This window comes from Lepisosteus oculatus, chromosome 14, assembly GCF_040954835.1.
Source record: "Lepisosteus oculatus isolate fLepOcu1 chromosome 14, fLepOcu1.hap2, whole genome shotgun sequence".
Lineage (NCBI taxonomy): Eukaryota > Metazoa > Chordata > Actinopteri > Semionotiformes > Lepisosteidae > Lepisosteus > Lepisosteus oculatus.
In genome coordinates this window covers 13,051,894-13,071,698 of record NC_090709.1, presented here as the reverse complement: position 1 = coordinate 13,071,698, position 19,805 = coordinate 13,051,894, and the positions used below count along the sequence as shown (strand labels likewise).

Sequence of the window (19,805 nt, the reverse complement as noted above, 5' to 3'; positions counted from 1 at the left end):
GCAGAGAGTGGCGGGGGTGGGTCTCAGGGCCATACGACACATCATTAGGCAGAGAGTGGCGGGGGTGGGATGTCAGGGCCTGATCATACTGCTTTACGCAGAGAGTGGCGGGGGTGGGTGTCAGGGCCATACGACAATTCTTTACGCAGAGACTGGAGGGATTGGTGTCAGGCCCATACGACAGTGCTTAACGCAGTGAGTGGCGAGGCTGGGAGGTCAGGGCCATAAGACGATGCTTTACGCAGAGAGTGGAGGGAGTGGGATGTAAGGGCCTGACCATAATGCTTTACGCAGAGAGTGGCGGGGTGGGATGTCAGGGCTTGACAACACTGTTTTATGCAGAGAGTGGCGGCGGTGGGATGTCAGGGCCATACGACACTGCTTTACGCAGAGAGTGGTGGGGGTGGGATGTCAGGGCCTGACCATACTGTTTTACGCAGAGAGTGGTGGGGGTGGGATGTCAGGGCCTGATGAGACTGCTTTACGCAGAGATTGGCGGGGGTTGGATGTCAGGGCCATACGACAGTGCTTTACGCAGATAGTGGAGGGGATGGGATGTCAGGGCTTGACGACACTGCTTTATGCAAAGAGCGGAGGGGTGGGTGTCAGGGCCATACGACACTTCTTTACGCAGAGAGTGACAGAGGTGGGATGTCAGGGCCTGACGATACTGCTTTACGCAGAGAATGGCGGTGGTTGGATGTCAGGTCTTGGCGACTGTTTTATGCAGAGAGTGGCGGGGTGGGATGTCATGATCTGACCATACTGCTTTACGCAGAGAGTGGCGGGGGTGGGATGTCAGGGCTTGATGACACTACTTTATGCAGAGAGTGGCGGGGGTGGGTCTCAGGGCCATACGACACATCATTAGGCAGAGAGTGGCGGGGGTGGGATGTCAGGGCCTGATCATACTGCTTTACGCAGAGAGTGGCGGGGGTGGGTGTCAGGGCCATACGACACTTCCTTACGCAGAGAGTGGCGGGGGTGGGATGTCAGGGCTTGACAACATTGCTTTATGCAGAGAGTGAAAGGTTGGGTGTCAGTGCCAAACGACAGTGCTTTACACTGAGAGTGGAGGGGGAGTGATGTCAGGGCCTGATGAGACTGCTTTATGCAGAGAGTGGAGTGGTGGGTGTCAGGGCCATACGACACTTCTTTACGTAGACAGTGGCGGGGGTGGGATGTCAGAGCCTGAGAACACTGCCTAACCCGGAGAGTGGTGGGGTGGGTGTCAGGGCCATATGACAGTGCTTTAGGCAGTGAGTGGCGGGAGTGGGATGTCAGGGCCTGACCATACTGCTTTACGCAGAGAGTGGCGGGGGTGGGATGTCAGGGCTTGACGACACTGCTTTATGCAGAGAGTGGAGGGGTGGGTGTCAGGGCCATTCGACACTTCTTTAGGCAGGGAGTGGCAGGGGTGGGATGTCAGAGCCTGAAAACACTGCTTAACGCAGAGAGTGGAGGGGTGCTCATCAGGGCTATACGACACTTCTTTAGGCAGGGAGTGGCAGTGGTGGGATGTCAGAGCCTGACGATACTGCTTTACGCAGATAGTGGCGGTGGTGGGATGTCAGGGCATGAAGACACTGCTTTATGCACAGAGTGGAGGGGTGGGTGTCAGAGCCTTACGACAATTCTTTATGCAGAGAGTGGAGGGATTGGTTTCAGGGCCATACGACAGTGCTTTACGCAGAGAGTGGAGGGGTGGGTGTCAGGGCCATATGACAGTGCTTTAGGTAGTGAGTGGCGGGAGTGGGATGTCAGGGCCTGATCATACTGCTTTACGCAGAGAGTGGCGGGGGTGGGATGTCAGGGCTTGACGACACTGCTTTATGCAGAGAGTGGAGGGGTGCTCATCAGGGCTATACGACACTTCTTTAGGCAGGGAGTGGCAGTGGTGGGATGTCAGAGCCTGACGATACTGCTTTACGGAGAGAGTGGCGGGGGTGGGATGTCAGGGCCTGATGAGACTGTTTTATGCAGAGATTGGAGGGGTGGGTGTCAGGGCCATACAGCACTTCTTTACATAGACAGTGGTCGGGTGGGATGTCAGAGCCTGAGAACATTGCTTAACGCAGAGAGTGGAGGGGTGGGTGTCAGGGCCATACGACAGTGCTTTACGCAGAGATTGGCAGGGGTGGGATGTCAGGGCCTGACGATACTGCTATACGCAGAGAGTGGAAGGGGTTGGATGTCAGGGCCATACGACAGTGCTTTACGCAGAGAGTGGCGGGGGTGGGATGTCAGGGCCTGATGAGACTTCTTTATGCAGAGAGTGGAAGGGTGGGTGTCAGGGCCATACGACAGGGGTTAACGCAGAGAGTGGAGGGGATGGGATGTCAGGGCCTGACGATACTGCTTTACACAGAGAGTGGTGGTGTTGGGATGTCAGGGCCTCACGAGACTGCATTATGCATAGAGTTGAGGGGTGGGTGTCAGGGCCTGACAATACTGCTTATCGTAGAGAGTGGCGGGGGTTAGATGTTAGGGCCATACGACATTTCTTTACACAGAGAGTGGCGAGTGTGGGATGTCAGGGCCTGATGATACTGCTTTACGCAGAGAGTGGCGGGGGTGGGATTTCAGGGCATAAAGACACTGCTTCATGCAGAGAGTGGATGGGTCGGTGTCAGGTCATACGACAGTGCTTAACGCAATGAGCGGCGAGGCTGGGATGTCAGGGCCATACGACAGTGCTTTACGCAGAGAGTGGAGGGGGTGGGATGTCAGGGCCTGACAACACTGCTTAACGCAGAGAGTGGAGGGGTGGGTGTCAGGGCAATATGACAGTGCTTTAGGCAGAGAGTGGCGGGGGTAGGATGTCAGGGCCTGACCGTACTGCTTTACGCAGAGAGTGGCGGGGGTGGGATGTCAGGGCCTGATGAGAATGCTTTATGCAGAGAGTGGAGGGGTGGGTGTCAGGGCCATACGACAGGGGTTAACGCAGAGAGTGGCGGGTTTTTGATGTCAGAGCCTGACAGCACTGCTTAATGCAGAGAGTGGAGGGGTGCGTATCAGGGTCATACGACACTTCTTTTCGCAGAGAGTGGCAGGGGTGGGTATCAGGGCCATACGAAAGTGCTTAACACAGTGAGCGGCGAGGCTGGGATGTCAGGGCCATACGACAGTGCTTTACGCAGAGAGTGGCGGGGGTGGGATGTCAGGGCTATACGACACTTATTTATTCAGAGAGTGGCGGGGGTTGGATGTCAGGGTGTGACGATACTGCTTTACGCAGAGAGTGGAGGGGGTCGGATGTCAGGGCCTGACCATACTGCTTTACGCAGAGAGTGGCGGGGGTGGGATGTCAGTGTTTGACAACACTGCTTTATGCAGAGAGTGGAGGGGTGGTTGTCATGGCCATACGACACTTATTTACGCAGAGAGTGACAGGGCTTGGATGTCAGGGCCTGACGATTCTGCTTTACGCAGAGAATGCCGGGGGTTGGATGTCAGGGCCACACGACAGGAGTTAACACAGAGAGTGGCGGGGGTGGGATGTCAGGGCATGAAGACACCGGTTTATGCAGAGAATGGAGGGGTGGGTATCAGGGCCATACGAAAGTGCTTAACACAGTGAGCGGCGAGGCTGGGATGTCAGGGCCATACGACAGTGCTTTACGCAGAGAGTGGCGGGGGTGGGATGTCAGGGCCTGACGAGACTGCTTAATGCAGAGAGTGGAGGGGTGGGTGTCAGGGCAATACGACACTTATTTATTTAGAGAGTGGCGGGGGTTGGATGTCATGGCGTGACGATACTGCTTTACGCAGAGAGTGGCGGGGGTGGGATGTCAGGGCATGAAGAGACCGGTTTATGCAGAGAATGGAGGGGTGGGTATCAGGGCCATACGACAATTCTTTACGGAGAGAGTGGCATGGGTGGGATGTCAGAGCCTGACGATACTGCTTTACGCAGATAGTGGCGGGGGTGGGATGTCAGGGCTTGACGACACTGCTTTATGCAGAGAGTGGAGAGGTGGGTGCCAGGGCCATACGACAGTGCTTAACGCAGTGAGTGGTGAGGCTGTGATGTCAGGGCCATACGACAGTGCTTTACGGAGAGAGTGGAGGGGGTGGGATGTCAGGGCCTGACAACATTGCTTAACGCAGAGAGTGGAGGGGTGAGTGTCAGAGCCATACGACACCTTTTTTCGCAGAGAATGGCAGGGGTGGGATGTCAGAGCCTGACGATACTGCTTTACGCAGATAGTGGCGGGGGTGGGATGTCAGGGCTTGACGACACTGCTTTATGCAGAGAGTGGAGAGGTGGGTGTCAGGGCCATACGACAGTGCTTAACGCAGTGAGCGGTGAGGCTGTGATGTCAGGGCCATACGACAGTGCTTTACGGAGAGAATGGCGGGGGTAGGATGTCATGGCATAAAGACACTGCTTCATGCAGAGAGTGGATGGGTGGGTGTCAGGTCATACGACAGTGCTTAACGCAGTGAGTGGCGAGGCTGGGATGTCAGGGCCATACGACACTTCTTTTCGCAGAGAGTGGCAGGGGTGGGATGTCAGGGCATAAAGACACTGCTTCATGCAGAGAGTGGAGGGGTGGGTGTAAGGCCTGACAACACTGCTTAAAGCAGAGAGTGGAGGGGTGAGTTTTAGGGCCATATTACAGTGCTTTAGGCAGAGAGTGGCGTAGGTGGGATGTCAGAGCCTGACCATACTACTTTACGCAGAGAGTGGCGGGGGTGGGATGTCAGGGCCTGATGAGACTGCTATATGCAAAGTGTGCAGGGGTGGGTGTCAGGGCCATACGACAGGGGTTAACGCAGAGAGTGGCAGGGGTGGGATGTCAGGGCATAAAGACACTGCTTCATGCAGAGAGTGGCGGGGGTGGGATATCAGGGCCTGACGATACTGCTTTACGCTGATAGTGGCGGCATTGGGATGTCAGGGCTTGACGACACTGCTTTATGCAGAGAGTGGAGGGGTCGGTGTCAGGGCCATACGGCACTTCTTTACGCAGAGAGTGGCGGGGGTGGGATGTCAGGGCCTGACGATACTGCTTTACGCAGAGAGTGGAGGGGTGGGTGTCAGGGCCATACGATACTTCTTTACGCAGACAGTGGCAGGGGTGGGATGTCAGGGCCTGATGATACTGCTTTATGCAGAGAGTGGAGGGGTGGGTGTCAGGGCCATACGATACTTCTTTACGCAGAGAGTGGCGGTGGTTGGATGTCAGGGCAATATGACAGTGATTTACGCAGAGAGTGGCGGGGGTGGGATGTCAGGGCCTGTTGAGACTGCTTTGTGCAGAGAGTGGAGGGGTGGGTGTCAGGGCCATATGACAGGAGTTAACGCAGAGAGTGGCGGGGGTTAGATGTCAGGGCCTGACGATACTGCTTTACGCAGAGAGTGGCGGGGGTGGGATGTCAGGGCCTGACGATACTGCTTTATGCAGAGAGTGGAGGGGTGGGTGTCAGGGCCATACGACAGTGCTTTACGGAGAGAGTAGAGGGGGTGGGATGTCAGGGCCTGACAACACTGCTTAACGCAGAGAGTGGAGGGGTGGGTGTCAGGGCCATACGACAGTGCTTTAGGCAGAGAGTGGCGTGGGTGGGATGTCAGGGCCTGACGATACTGCTTTTCAGAGAGAGTGGAGGGGGTGCGATGTCAGGGTCGTAATTCACTGCTTTATGCTGAGAGTGGCGGGGGTGGGATGTCAGGGCCAAACGACATTGCTTTACACAGCGAGTAGCGGGGGTGGGATGTCAAGGCCTGAAGGTACTGCTTTACGCAGAGAGTGGCGGGGTTGGGATGACAAGACCTGACGATACTTCTTTACGCAGAGAGTGGCGGGGGTGGGATGTCAGGGCTTGACGACACTGGTTTACGCAGAGAGTGGCGGGGGTGGGATGTCAGGGCTTGACGACACTACTTTATGCAGAGAGTGGAGGGGTGGTTGCCAGGGCCATATGAAACTTCTTTACGTAGAGAGTGGCGGGGGTGGGATGTAAGGGCCTGACGATATTTCTTTACGCAGAGAGTGGTGGGGGTGGGATGTCAGGGCCTGGAGATACTGCTTTTCACAGAGAGCGGTGGAGGTAGGATGTCATGGTTATACGACAGTGCTTTCCACTGAGAGTGGTGGGGGTGGGATGTCATGGCCATAAGACACTGCTTTATGCAGAGAGTTGAGGGATTGATGTCAGGGCCATACGACAGTGCTCCACTGAGGCCTCTGCTTGAATTTGTACTCCTCCTCTCTCTCCCTATCTCTACCTCTCCCTCTCTCTACCTCTCTCCCTACCTCTCCCTTTTCCCTTCCCTACCTCTCTCCCTACCTCTACCTCTCCCTCTCTGTGGGGCCAGCAGTACCCCCTGCTGGCCCCACAGAGCGGGAGAGGTAGAGGTAGGGAGAGAGAGGGAGGAGGAGTACAAATTCAAAAAGGAGAAAATCCACAACATAACACAACACAGGCGTCGGCATGCGTGGGCTACAAAAGGAACAAGTAAAATGTTTCTTCTGGGCTGAAAAGAGAAGGAAGGAAAACAAACCGTTGCGGCGCTACGACACGAAGACGCCGAGCCAGTTGAGCACAGCAAACCCAACCTGTTCTCACAAGTTGCTTGCGCTTCAGGCGAAATAAAAGCTGCTGAGCTAAATCAGGAAAGCGGTAACTATTAGGACTGCTCACTGTTCCTCAGTCTGGGACAGGAGATCACACACTGTATTATTATTATTGAGAGACAGGCTCACTTTCTGTTCCTCAAGCTGGGACAGTGGATCACACACTATATTATTATTACTGAGAGACAGGCTCACTTTCTGTTTCCCAGACTGGAACAGGAGATCACACACTGTATTATTATTATTGAGAGACAGGCTCACTGTCTGTTCCCCAAGCTGGGACAAGAGATCACGCACTGTATTATTATTGAGAGACATCGCTCTCTCCGACCCCCGGCATCGTGTCCCGACCCACCGTGCTGGAAGCCGACGCGTGCTGTGATTCCTTTACGGAGCAGAAATGACAACCGAGGAGCCGAGAGATCATTTCAGCATTTCGCGTCTGAACGGAAAACACAGACGACCAACTCGGAATGACTTGCCTTTGACGCTTATCAAAGCGTTCTTTGTGCATCGAACAGACCCACTCACCTCTTAGTGTGGCGGGATCTGCACAGTGCATGTCGTAGCGCTTCCTGCTTTCACTTCAATGTGCTTCCTGAAGTCGAGTCGTGTGCCGTGCGGAGGCTCCGAAAGCGAGAGCAATGAAAAGGTGCACGACGCTGTGTTAGAAAACAGAGAAGTGAAAGGCAGTCCTTTCTCTAAGGAGGTAAGAGAAAAGCTACTCCCCGTCGGGGAATCGAACCCCGGTCTCCCGCGTGACAGGCGGGGATACTTGCCACTATACTAACGAGGAAGACATCGCATGCTCCGACCCCCGGCATCGTGTCCCGACCCAGCGTGCTGGAAGGCGACGCGTGCTGTGATTCCTTTACGGAGCAGAAATGACAACCGAGGAGACGAGAGAAAATTTCAGCATTTCGCGTCTGAACGGAAAACACAGACGACCAACTCGGAATGACTTGCCTTTGACGCTTTTCAAAGCCTTCTTTGTGGACGACGACTGCACCACCTAGCAGATACAAATGGGTTGTACAACTTTGAACTAGCAAATGGAAGAGGGCTAAGCCCCCTCTCTTTTAGCCCAGGTTCGATCTGTCTCCCAGAATCACCAGGGCGCACGCACACACACACCCGTGCCGTTGAAGTGCTCTGCTTCATTTCTAAGGGCAACTCAACATTCACTCCTACCCCGAGTGCAGAAAAGACAGCGTCCGCAGCAACAACACCTCAGGTCTCTGCACAGGAGCTAAGCTGCCCCCATCTCCTCTGCTCTGCGGCTCCTGCGGAGTGGAGTCCTGCCTGGAGCCGTGTTTGCAGGCGGCGGCTCCCCGCGCCCTGTCTGTGCGTCGTGTCCAAGAGCTCCTGGGAGGAAGAGAGAGCCCTCCCACTCGGGGGCTTTTCCACGGTCTGTGTGAGGAGGGGCGGGTGTGTCCAGTAGCTTATCGAGCGGAAGCCTGGGGCGGCGGAGAGCTGTGATCGTGCAGACCTTGAGGTGTCACCTCTTTGTCTGCTTTCCCGCCCCCCCTCCGCCCAAGCTCTGCTCCAAAGTAGCCCGGCAACCCCTCACACCTGCACGTGTCACAACCTAAGGTGCGGTCATGAGACACCCATAGGGTGTCGTTCTGTTCTTGCTAATTGTTTCCTGCCCGTCGCAGGCAGGAGTCCATGTGAGGAAGATGCGCTGGACAGAGCTCAGAGGGCGCACCTGGGTGGCTTTCCTTCAGAGTGACGTTCCTGCAACACTCTCCCGCTACTCTTGGTGCGCTCATGCCGCAACACAGGAAGGCTGGAGCAGGTGGCTGTGGGCTCTCCGCACCGCCAAAATAGCTCAGTTGGGAGAGCGTTAGACTGAAGATCTACAGGTCCCTGGTTTGATCCCGGGTTTCGGCATTTTGTTTCATCGCGCCCTTTGTTCCTCTCTCCAGCGCCCCCTGCCTAAAGTGACGCGTCCCTTTCTCAGCCCGAAACACAAGCAAGACACCAGCAACAGTCCCTGCAGGTTTCCGTAGTGTAGCGGCTATCACGTTCGCCTAACACACGAAAGGTCCCCGGTTCGAGACCGGGCGGAAACAGCCTCGTTTTGCACGCTCCTGTACTTCACAGAGGTCTTGAACGACCGGTAATTTTTCCCAATGTATTTCCGGTGCCTTCGTGCACTCTTGTACCAAACGCACGTTCCTTCTGTACGTGGAGCCGATCATTTGCAATTGGGCTGTGCCGACAGACCAGGACGAGCTCTGTCGGCTCAAAAGCAGCGCAGGACCTGCAAGAACAACAGAAAGATTAGCATCCAGCGGGGGCCTCTTAGTGAGCCCAAGATCTCATCAAGAATCGGCTCCAGCAACAGGGCTGGGCGCATTGTTCCATTCTCCGACCACTCTCGGTGTAAACAAGTCCCTCCTGGTCTCTGCTTGAAATGCACTTTCCTGCATTTGCTTTGGTGTAACTGGCTTCTCCTGCATGGGCGAATGTGAAGAAGATCCTTAGTAAGTCATTGAAGAAAACCAAGAGGAGGTCGGAGTGGCCTCTGTCGTTCATCAACGATCCAGTCAGGCAGTACTCCTCCTATTCTGCCAGTATGCGGATTCAAACCGGGGTTGTTGCGGCCACAACACAAATTCTGAGCACTATACGATCACAGCGAGTTACCGAGACATACACGGCCAGTAGGAAAGGATGTACTCTCTTTGTGTGACACTAGTCGGAAAAGTCCTGACACTGCATTTCAACTGAGCCCTAGTATACATCAACCCTTCGACACTCTGAGTGCCAACTCTCTTGTGTGTTTTCTCCATCAAGCAGGTCATGAAGGCAGCAATTACAGTTTGCTTACATGACGCACGCACAACATGGCTGTATGCTCCCATATGGTCTAGCGGTTACGATACCTGATCTTCACCCAGGTGGCCTGGTTTCAGCTCCTTGTATGAGAACGTGTCAGTTTTGCCTCCTGCTTTCCAAAGATCAGCACCATGTTTTACGCCTCCCCCGAATATCGAAGCTGCCTCTAAATCAGCAAATGAAGATGAGTCGATAAACCACTTGTTTTTCGTATAACTATACATATATTCATTTATTACTGATTTCATTCATTGAGCACGGATACAATAGAGGTACAGCCATTCACTGTTTGACATGTCTGCACTGGTACAGAACCTAGCAATCAGAAAACGGGTGAAACTGTCTTGAGAATTAGCATTCAGTACCGAAGCCCCCATAACCTCGATAATCAGCCTAAATAATGCAGACAACAGCAAAACGACTGACTTTGAAAAGGGAATGAATGTTCGGAAGGAGTAGTGTAACCAGCTTGAAATGCTTCTCCGGACCTCTAACTAAAAGAAACCGGGAACCAGCAGTGGCATCGACTCCTTTCGAACTGGGATCCTATCGCAGCTCGTGGTGTCCTAACTCTTCCGTATCTGATATTGGACCAAGCACATCAGGAGAGAGCGCGAACGCAGTCCCCCACTACCAGAAATTATGCAGTCGAGATTCCCACATTTGGGGAATTCGCAGGGGTCAGCACAGCCGGAGTGCAATGGCCGAGCCTCGCCCTGGGTGAATCGATTTTTTAAGAACTTTATTTTCTTTTCACAAAAGAATACAGGACATCACAAATTAGAAAGCTTTACATTAATATACATACTTAAAACAGTATATATGATCACATCTCATTACATTTTGACACGGTACCAGTTACATAGCAACAATTTCTTTTTTTCTGGTGTAAATCACATTCTTTACTTAAACATGATAATGTTTTTCACAGTTTCTTGAGATATTGACCTATGCTCTCTATTTCCCACAGATTTTCTGCTTCCTCCCTCCTTTCTCTCCACAGATCTCTGAGGTAATAGTTCTCTTGGGTGATGAACAGGGCCAGGCTACCTGCTGCCTTGACTGGGACCTCGATGCCTTTGAACAGCCCCATGTTCCTCACTCTCCACAGAGCGTCTTTCCCACTGTTCACCACGGCCCAGATCCTGTCAAACACGTCAGGAGGAAGTTTGACAGGAGAGATGCCGTTGTAGCGGCAATGCTTGTTAATAAGACAGAATTAAGTGGTGGTATGCTGTCCTAAATGAGGCCCCATCTCACCTTCCATCTCTGTGGTGCAGCCACAGAGAAAGTATTCATGCAGGCTGATTTAAGATGTTTTCTTTTGATAAGGGACAGCTCCCAGATGGGGATGCACTTAGCTAAGCCTGGCTATCATGATCAATGGTCATCCATTGGCGCCTATCTGTCTAGGGAGTGCCAAATGGACATCTGGACTGCATTCCTAAGTGTCAAGAGTAAGTGACTCATATCTCACCTTGATCAACCAATCAGGGACTGGCAGGGCGTGGTAATACCACGTGGGTCTCCAATGCCTGCCAAACTCTCAACCAATCAGCACACATCTGTGTCTTGGTCAAAAAGTGAGCGCAAGCTCAGATCGGGGCTCTCCTTGGCCATTGTCGCACATCCTCAGAGACAATCATGTGACAACTGCTGTTGTCTGCAAAGGGACTTGGACTTTGTTATAAGCGCAAGGCCGAGGATCCCGTACGTACTCAGAATTCAGAAAGCTTTTAAGCGCAGGAGGCGCCCTATCCCCGCTCGCTCGCTCATTCCCCTGTTCACACGTGCAGTGCGGCTTGTCCGTCTCTTTATTTGTCAGCTTTGGCGAGACACGGGTGCTTGTGTATTAGCGTGAGCGTTTTTTATTCTGATCAGGAACAGTTTTACAAGTCCGCAAAGGATCGAGGAAAGGTTTATCGCCAGCTGAAAAGAGACACAGCGCTTCGGCTGTGGAGACTTGTTCGGCTGGCGTTCGGAGAGTCGCGTTTTTCAGAATTGTATTGAGATCGTTTTCCACAGAGCTCAGATGTCAAAGCACAGCAGCAGCTCTCCACAGCGATCCTCTATAGCGCCCTTTCTCCCGCAGCACCGTCCTCATTGGAAGGAAGCAAGAGTGAAAGGCTGAAGTGAAATAGAGCGGGACGAAGGCAGTGAAGAGAGAGAACGTGGGAAGAAGAGAAAAACGCAAGGGAAAAAAAGCAGCGTCGTAAAAGAGGTGACGGAGCTGTCCTCTCAATAAGAAGGGTGCCAGCGAGCCTTGCTCTCGCTTATGGCCACACCCCCTTGAGCACGCCTGATCTCGTCTGATCTCGGAAGCTAAACAGGGATGGGCCTGGTTAGTACTTGGATGGGAGACCGCCTGGGAATACCAGGTGTTGTAAGCTTTTAAGCGCAGGAGGCGCCCTATCCCCGCTCGCTCGCTCATTCCCCTGTTCACACGTGCAGTGCGGCTTGTCCGTCTGTTTATTTGTCAGCTTTGGCGAGACACGGGTACTTGTGTATTAGCGTGAGCGTTTTTTATTCTGATCAGCAACAGTTTTACAAGTCCGCAAAGGATCGAGGAAAGGTTTATCGCCAGCTGAAAAGAGACACAGCGCTTCGGCTGTGGAGACTTGTTTGGCTGGCGTTCGGAGAGTCGCGTTTTTCAGAATTGTATTGAGATCGTTTTCCACAGAGCTCAGATGTCAAAGCACAGCAGCAGCTCTCCACAGCGATCCTCTATAGCGCCCTTTCTCCCGCAGCTCCGTCCTCATTGGAAGGAAGCAAGAGTGAAAGGCTGAAGTGAAATAGAGCGGGACGAAGGCAGTGAAGAGAGAGAACGTGGGAAGAAGAGAAAAACGCAAGGGAAAAAAAGCAGCGTCGTAAAAGAGGTGACGGAGCTGTCCTCTCAATAAGAAGGGTGCCAGCGAGCCTTGCTCTCGCTTATGGCCACACCTCCTTGAGCACGCCTGATCTCGTCTGATCTCGGAAGCTAAACAGGGATGGGCCTGGTTAGTACTTGGATGGGAGACCGCCTGGGAATACCAGGTGCTGTAAGCTTTTAAGCGCAGGAGGCGCCCTATCCCCGCTCGCTCGCTCATTCCCCTGTTCACACGTGCAGTGCGGCTTGTCCGTCTGTTTGTTTGTCAGCTTTGGCGAGACACGGGTGCTTGTGTATTAGCGTGAGCGTTTTTTATTCTGATCAGGAACAGTTTTACAAGTCCGCAAAGGATCGAGGAAAGGTTTATCGCCAGCTGAAAAGAGACACAGCGCTTCGGCTGTGGAGACTTGTTCGGCTGGCGTTCGGAGAGTCGCGTTTTTCAGAATTGTATTGAGATCGTTTTCCACAGAGCTCAGATGTCAAAGCACAGCAGCAGCTCTCCACAGCGATCCTCTATAGCACCCTTTCTCCCGCAGCTCCGTCCTCATTGGAAGGAAGCAAGAGTGAAAGGCTGAAGTGAAATAGAGCGGGGACGAAGGCAGTGAAGAGAGAGAACGTGGGAAGAAGAGAAAAACGCAAGGGAAAAAAAGCAGCGTCGTAAAAGAGGTGACGGAGCTGTCCTCTCAATAAGAAGGGTGCCAGCGAGCTTTGCTCTCGCTTACGGCCACACCCCCTTGAGCACGGCTGATCTCGTCTGATCTCGGAAGCTAAACAGGGATGGGCCTGGTTAGTACTTGGATGGGAGACCGCCTGGGAATACCAGGTGCTGTAAGCTTTTAAGCGCAGGAGGCGCCCTATCCCCGCTCGCTCGCTCATTCCCCTGTTCACACGTGCAGTGCGGCTAGTCCGTCTGTTTATTTGTCAGCTTTGGCGAGACACGGGTGCTTGTGTATTAGCGTGAGCGTTTTTTATTCTGATCAGGAACAGTTTTACAAGTCCGCAAAAGATCGAGGAAAGGTTTATCGCCAGCTGAAAAGAGACACAGCGCTTCGGCTGTGGAGACTTGTTCGGCTGGCGTTCGGAGAGTCGCGTTTTTCAGAATTGTATTGAGATCGTTTTCCACAGAGCTCAGATGTCAAAGCACAGCAGCAGCTCTCCACAGCGATCCTCTATAGCGCCCTTTCTCCCGTAGCTCCGTCCTCATTGGAAGGAAGCAAGAGTGAAAGGCTGAAGTGAAATACAGCGGGGACGAAGGCAGTGAAGAGAGAGAACGTGGGAAGAAGAGAAAAACGCAAGGGAAAAAAAGCAGCGTCGTAAAAGAGGTGACGGAGCTGTCCTCTCAATAAGAAGGGTGCCAGCGAGCCTTGCTCTTGCTTATGGTCGCACCCCCTTGAGCACGCCTGATCCCGTCTGATCTCGGAAGCTAAACAGGGATGGGCCTGGTTAGTACTTGAATGGGAGACCGCCTGGGAATACCAGGTGCTGTAAGCTTTTAAGCGCAGGAGGCGCCCTATCCCCGCTCGCTCGCTCATTCCCCTGTTCACACGTGCAGTGCGGCTTGTCCGTCTGTTTATTTGTCAGCTTTGGCGAGACACGGGTGCTTGTGTATTAGCGTGAGCGTTTTTTATTCTGATCAGGAAGAGTTTTACAAGTCCGCAAAGGATCGAGGAAAGGTTTATCGCCAGCTGAAAAGAGACACAGCGCTTCGGTTGCGGAGAATTGTTCGGCTGGCGTTCGGAGAGTCGCGTTTTTCAGAATTGTATTGAGATCGTTTTCCACAGAGCTCAGATGTCAAAGCACAGCAGCAGCTCTCCACAGCGATCCTCTATAGCGCCCTTTCTCCCGTAGCTCCGTCCTCATTGGAAGGAAGCAAGAGTGAAAGGCTGAAGTGAAATACAGCGGGGACGAAGGCAGTGAAGAGAGAGAACGTGGGAAGAAGAGAAAAACGCAAGGGAAAAAAAGCAGCGTCGTAAAAGAGGTGACGGAGCTGTCCTCTCAATAAGAAGGGTGCCAGCGAGCCTTGCTCTTGCTTATGGTCGCACCCCCTTGAGCACGCCTGATCCCGTCTGATCTCGGAAGCTAAACAGGGATGGGCCTGGTTAGTACTTGAATGGGAGACCGCCTGGGAATACCAGGTGCTGTAAGCTTTTAAGCGCAGGAGGCGCCCTATCCCCGCTCGCTCGCTCATTCCCCTGTTCACACGTGCAGTGCGGCTTGTCCGTCTGTTTATTTGTCAGCTTTGGCGAGACACGGGTGCTTGTGTATTAGCGTGAGCGTTTTTTATTCTGATCAGGAAGAGTTTTACAAGTCCGCAAAGGATCGAGGAAAGGTTTATAGCCAGCTGAAAAGAGACACAGCGCTTCGGTTGCGGAGAATTGTTCGGCTGGCGTTCGGAGAGTCGCGTTTTTCAGAATTGTATTGAGATCGTTTTCCACAGAGCTCAGATGTCAAAGCACAGCAGCAGCTCTCCACAGCGATCCTCTATAGCGCCCTTTCTCCCGCTGCTCCGTCCTCATTGGAAGGAAGCAAGAGTGAAAGGCTGAAGTGAAATAGAGCGGGGACGAAGGCAGTGAAGAGAGAGAACGTGGGAAGAAGAGAAAAACGCAAGGGAAAAAAAGCAGCATCGTAAAAGAGGTGACGGAGCTGTCCTCTCAATAAGAAGGGTGCCAGCGAGCCTTGCTCTCGCTTACGGCCACACCCCCTTGAGCACGCCTGATCTTGTCTGATCTCGGAAGCTAAACAGGGATGGGCCTGGTTAGTACTTGGATGGGAGACCGCCTGAGAATTCCAGGTGCTGTAAGCTTTTAAGCGCAGGAGGCGCCCTATCCCCGCTCGCTCTCTCATTCCCCTGTTCACACGTGCAGTGCGGCTTGTCCGTCTGTTTATTTGTCAGCTTTGGCGAGACACGGGTACTTGTGTATTAGCGTGAGCGTTTTTTATTCTGATCAGGAACAGTTTTACAAGTCCGCAAAGGATCGAGGAAAGGTTTATCGCCAGCTGAAAAGAGACACAGCGCTTCGGCTGTGGAGACTTGCTCGGCTGGCGTTCGGAGAGTCGCGTTTTTCAGAATTGTATTGAGATCGTTTTCCACAGAGCTCAGATGTCAAAGCACAGCAGCAGCTCTCCACAGCGATCCTCTATAGCGCCCTTTCTCCCGCAGCTCCGTCCTCATTGGAAGGAAGCAAGAGTGAAAGGCTGAAGTGAAATAGAGCGGGGACGAAGGCAGTGAAGAGAGAGAACGTGGGAAGAAGAGAAAAACGCAAGGGAAAAAAAGCAGCGTCGTAAAAGAGGTGACGGAGCTGTCCTCTCAATAAGAAGGGTGCCAGCGAGCATTGCTCTCGCTTACGACCACACCCCCTTGAGTACGCCTGATCTCGTCTGATCTCGGAAGCTAAACAGGGATGGGTCTGGTTAGTACTTGGATGGGAGACCGCCTGGGAATACCAGGTGCTGTAAGCTTTTAAGCGCAGGAGGCGCCCTATCCCCGCTCGCTCGCTCATTCCCCTGTTCACACGTGCAGTGCGGCTTGTCAGTCTGTTTATTTGTCAGCTTTGGCGAGACACGGGTAATTGTGTATTAGCGTGAGCGTTTTTTATTCTGATCAGGAACAGTTTTACAAGTCCGCAAAGGATCGAGGAAAGGTTTATCGCCAGCTGAAAAGAGACACAGCGCTTCGGCTGTGGAGACTTGCTCGGCTGGCGTTCGGAGAGTCGCGTTTTTCAGAATTGTATTGAGATCGTTTTCCACAGAGCTCAGATGTCAAAGCACAGCAGCAGCTCTCCACAGCGATCCTCTATAGCGCCCTTTCTCCCGCAGCTCCGTCCTCATTGGAAGGAAGCAAGAGTGAAAGGCTGAAGTGAAATAGAGCGGGGACGAAGGCAGTGAAGAGCGAGAACGTGGGAAGAAGAGAAAAACGCAAGGGAAAAAAAGCAGCGTCGTAAAAGAGGTGACGGAGCTGTCCTCTCAATAAGAAGGGTGCCAGCGAGCCTTGCTCTCGCTTATGGCCACACCCCCTTGAGCATGCCTGATCTCGGAAGCTAAACAGGGATGGTCCTGGTTAGTACTTGGATGGGAGACCGCCTGGGAATACCAGGTGCTGTAAGCTTTTAAGCGCAGGAGGCGCCCTATCCCCGCTCGTTCGCTCATTCCCCTGTTCACACGTGCAGTGCGGCTTGTCCGTCTGTTTATTTGTCAGCTTTGGCGAAACACGGGTGCTTGTGTATTAGCGTGAGCGTTTTTTATTCTGATCAGGAACAGTTTTACAAGTCCGCAAAGGATCGAGGAAAGGTTTATCGCCAGCTGAAAAGAGACACAGCGCTTCGGCTGTGGAGACTTGTTCGGCTGGCATTCGGAGAGTCGCGTTTTTCAGAATTGTATTGAGATTGTTTTCCACAGAGCTCAGATGTCAAAGCACAGCAGCAGCTCTCCACAGCGATCCTCTATAGCGCCCTTTCTCCCGCAGCTCCGTCCTCATTGGAAGGAAGCAAGAGTGAAAGGCTGAAGTGAAATAGAGCGGGGACGAAGGCAGTGAAGAGAGAGAACGTGGGAAGAAGAGAAAAACGCAAGGGAAAAAAAGCAGCGTCGTAAAAGAGGTGACGGAGCTGTCCTCTCAATAAGAAGGGTGCCAGCGAGCCTTGCTCTCGCTTACGGCCACACCCCCTTGAGCACGCCTGATCTCGTCTGATCTTGGAAGCTAAACAGGAATGGGGCTGGTTAGTACTTGGATGGGAGACCGCCTGGGAATACCAGGTGCTGTAAGTTTTTAAGCGCAGGAGGCGCCCTATCCCCGCTCGCTCTCTCATTCCCCTGTTCACACGTGCAGTGCGGCTTGTCCGTCTGTTTATTTGTCAGCTTTGGCGAGACACGGGTACTTGTGTATTAGCGTGAGCGTTTTTTATTCTGATCAGGAACAGTTTTACAAGTCCGCAAAGGATCGAGGAAAGGTTTATCGCCAGCTGAAAAGAGACACAGCGCTTCGGCTGTGGAGACTTGCTCGGCTGGCGTTCGGAGAGTCGCGTTTTTCAGAATTGTATTGAGATCGTTTTCCACAGAGCTCAGATGTCAAAGCACAGCAGCAGCTCTCCACAGCGATCCTCTATAGCGCCCTTACTCCCGCAGCTCCGTCCTCATTGGAAGGAAGCAAGAGTGAAAGGCTGAAGTGAAATAGAGCGGGGACGAAGGCAGTGAAGAGAGAGAACGTGGGAAGAAAAGAAAAACGCAAGGGAAAAAAAGCAGCGTCGTAAAAGAGGTGACGGAGCTGTCCTCTCAATAAGAAGGGTGCCAGCGAGCCTTGCTCTCGCTTACGGCCACACCCCCTTGAGTACGCCTGATCTCGTCTGATCTCGGAAGCTAAACAGGGATGGGCCTGGTTAGTACTTGGATGGGAGACCGCCTGGGAATACCAGGTGCTGTAAGCTTTTAAGCGCAGGAGGCGCCCTATCCCCGCTCGCTCGCTCATTCCCCTGTTCACACGTGCAGTGCGGCTTGTCCGTCTGTTTATTTGTCAGCTTTGGCGAGACACGGGTGCTTGTGTATTAGCGTGAGCGTTTTTTATTCTGATCAGGAACAGTTTTACAAGTCCGCAAAGGATCGAGGAAAGGTTTATCGCCAGCTGAATAGAGACACAGCACTTCGGCTGCGGAGACTTGTTCGGCTGGCGTTCGGAGAGTCGCGTTTTTCAGAATTGTATTGAGATCGTTTTCCACAGAGCTCAGATGTCAAAGCACAGCAGCAGCTCTCCACAGCGATCCTCTATAGCGCCCTTTCTCCCGCAGCTCCGTCCTCATTGGAAGGAAGCAAGAGTGAAAGGCTGAAGTGAAATAGAGCGGGACGAAGGCAGTGAAGAGCGAGAACGTGGGAAGAAGAGAAAAACGCAAGGGAAAAAAAGCAGCGTCGTAAAAGAGGTGACGGAGCTGTCCTCTCAATAAGAAGGGTGCCAGCGAGCCTTGCTCTCGCTTATGGCCACACCCCCTTGAGCATGCCTGATCTCGGAAGCTAAACAGGGATGGTCCTGGTTAGTACTTGGATGGGAGACCGCCTGGGAATACCAGGTGCTGTAAGCTTTTAAGCGCAGGAGGCGCCCTATCCCCGCTCGCTCGCTCATTCCCCTGTTCACACGTGCAGTGCGGCTTGTCCGTCTGTTTATTTGTCAGCTTTGGCGAGACACGGGTGCTTGTGTATTAGCGTGAGCGTTTTTTATTCTGATCAGGAACAGTTTTACAAGTCCGCAAAGGATCGAGGAAAGGTTTATCGCCAGCTGAAAAGAGACACAGCGCTTCGGCTGTGGAGACTTTATTAATAAGGCCCCTCAGTAGTTGAGATCTCTGTTATACCCATCTAGAAACATGCAATCAGCATGTTATTGCTGAAGCAATAGTCACAACATTATTCCACACCTGGGTGAGATGCGGGTTATGATGACAGTCATGCTTTCTACACCTTATACTGAGCTCAGAAATGGACCAAGCGGACATCTCACGAGCAGATCCCTCCGCGTATAAGAAAGGCAACTTGTCTCAGCAAAAATACCACGGATTCACATCCAAAATATGATAAAAAGGCAAAAACCCCACACTTGGAATGCAAACGTACCCTAAAAAGGAAACACGGTTTTAAAACGAACTTGATTTTCCCCTGGAGAAACCTTTTTATGGACACACATCGCATCTATTACACATGTAGAACTAAATATAAAGATAAAACTTAATATAAGAAGTCATGACATATCACACATGACGAAGTCTGGTCCAGAATAAACAGTTTACACTGACCCACCTTTATTTACCCTGGTCACTCACTTCTATTAACTGTTTAACTGGGTAACAAATTAATATTTGTTTCAATTTGGGATCTACACCTGGGAGCCCTGAAATGTTGGCCAGAGGGGAGAAGCTGATATTCAGACGTGAGAATATATTAAAAAAAAGGATCTGATGTTGTTTTTCACCTGTCTAATCAAAGCTTGTTCAAAAATTATCTGATTATAGGACACACGAGTTTATAATCATACTCATTCCACTTTTTAACCCCGTATATATGCACAATATGAAACGTATATACACTAAATCTCACGTGTGACTCCCATAATATACATTTCTTTACGAAAATTAGGAACACTTACTACAATTATCAACCCCCCATGACGAGGCAATATTTCATACCTTTGTTTCTTTGTGGGTTCAAAGTTCTGTCCTGTCGTTTCACACGTAATGTTTTGGTAGTTATCTCAATTTTCCTTTGCAATTATCTCCAAGATCATCATCAACTTTTTGTAAAACGCTATGCACAACTGATATTTAAAGAAAGTCCTGTACCAAAACGGCTTCGTAGGGAAAGACAACTTTTTTTTCCTTACGTTAGTCGCTACACGGTTACTCAAAAAATCCATTCACCGCCTTTAAAAAAAAGTTTCGTTTTTTATTGTGGTTCACTGACATTTCTGTCACAATTCTGAGGGACCCCAAATAAAATTCACTTGCCGGTATAAAGACGCCGGCGAGGATAAGACAGGTATC

At 52.1% G+C, this 19,805-nt stretch overlaps 1 protein-coding gene, 11 non-coding genes and 4 pseudogenes across 12 annotated transcripts in view; 13 read left to right on the top strand and 3 right to left on the bottom strand.

Annotated features, from left to right (window-relative positions):
• Positions 1 to 19,805, bottom strand: part of LOC138242764 (zinc finger protein 271-like) — a 1,399,044-nt gene that overhangs the window by 947,337 nt on the left and 431,902 nt on the right. The window lies entirely within an intron of this gene.
• trnad-guc (transfer RNA aspartic acid (anticodon GUC)) lies at positions 7,306 to 7,377 on the bottom strand. Its single transcript has one exon. It is a non-coding gene; the product is annotated as a tRNA-Asp (tRNA).
• trnaf-gaa (transfer RNA phenylalanine (anticodon GAA)) lies at positions 8,402 to 8,474 on the top strand. Its single transcript has one exon. It is a non-coding gene; the product is annotated as a tRNA-Phe (tRNA).
• On the top strand, positions 8,584 to 8,656 carry trnav-aac (transfer RNA valine (anticodon AAC)). Its single transcript has one exon. It is a non-coding gene; the product is annotated as a tRNA-Val (tRNA).
• Positions 10,028 to 10,190, bottom strand: LOC138243567 (U1 spliceosomal RNA). Its single transcript, XR_011192222.1, has one exon. It is a non-coding gene; the product is annotated as a U1 spliceosomal RNA (small nuclear RNA).
• Positions 11,697 to 11,815, top strand: LOC138216712 (5S ribosomal RNA). Its single transcript, XR_011180424.1, has one exon. It is a non-coding gene; the product is annotated as a 5S ribosomal RNA (ribosomal RNA).
• Positions 12,352 to 12,470, top strand: LOC138244832 (5S ribosomal RNA). Its single transcript, XR_011193447.1, has one exon. It is a non-coding gene; the product is annotated as a 5S ribosomal RNA (ribosomal RNA).
• On the top strand, positions 13,008 to 13,126 carry LOC138217054 (5S ribosomal RNA). The gene has a single exon (XR_011180767.1). It is a non-coding gene; the product is annotated as a 5S ribosomal RNA (ribosomal RNA).
• On the top strand, positions 13,664 to 13,782 carry LOC138217438 (5S ribosomal RNA). Its single transcript, XR_011181150.1, has one exon. It is a non-coding gene; the product is annotated as a 5S ribosomal RNA (ribosomal RNA).
• On the top strand, positions 14,320 to 14,438 carry LOC138217437 (5S ribosomal RNA). Its single transcript, XR_011181149.1, has one exon. It is a non-coding gene; the product is annotated as a 5S ribosomal RNA (ribosomal RNA).
• On the top strand, positions 14,976 to 15,094 carry LOC138217330 (5S ribosomal RNA). The gene has a single exon (XR_011181042.1). It is a non-coding gene; the product is annotated as a 5S ribosomal RNA (ribosomal RNA).
• Positions 15,632 to 15,750, top strand: LOC138217728 (5S ribosomal RNA; annotated as a pseudogene).
• LOC138219173 (5S ribosomal RNA) lies at positions 16,288 to 16,396 on the top strand (annotated as a pseudogene).
• Positions 16,934 to 17,052, top strand: LOC138218900 (5S ribosomal RNA; annotated as a pseudogene).
• LOC138218701 (5S ribosomal RNA) lies at positions 17,590 to 17,708 on the top strand. Its single transcript, XR_011181531.1, has one exon. It is a non-coding gene; the product is annotated as a 5S ribosomal RNA (ribosomal RNA).
• Positions 18,245 to 18,353, top strand: LOC138219172 (5S ribosomal RNA; annotated as a pseudogene).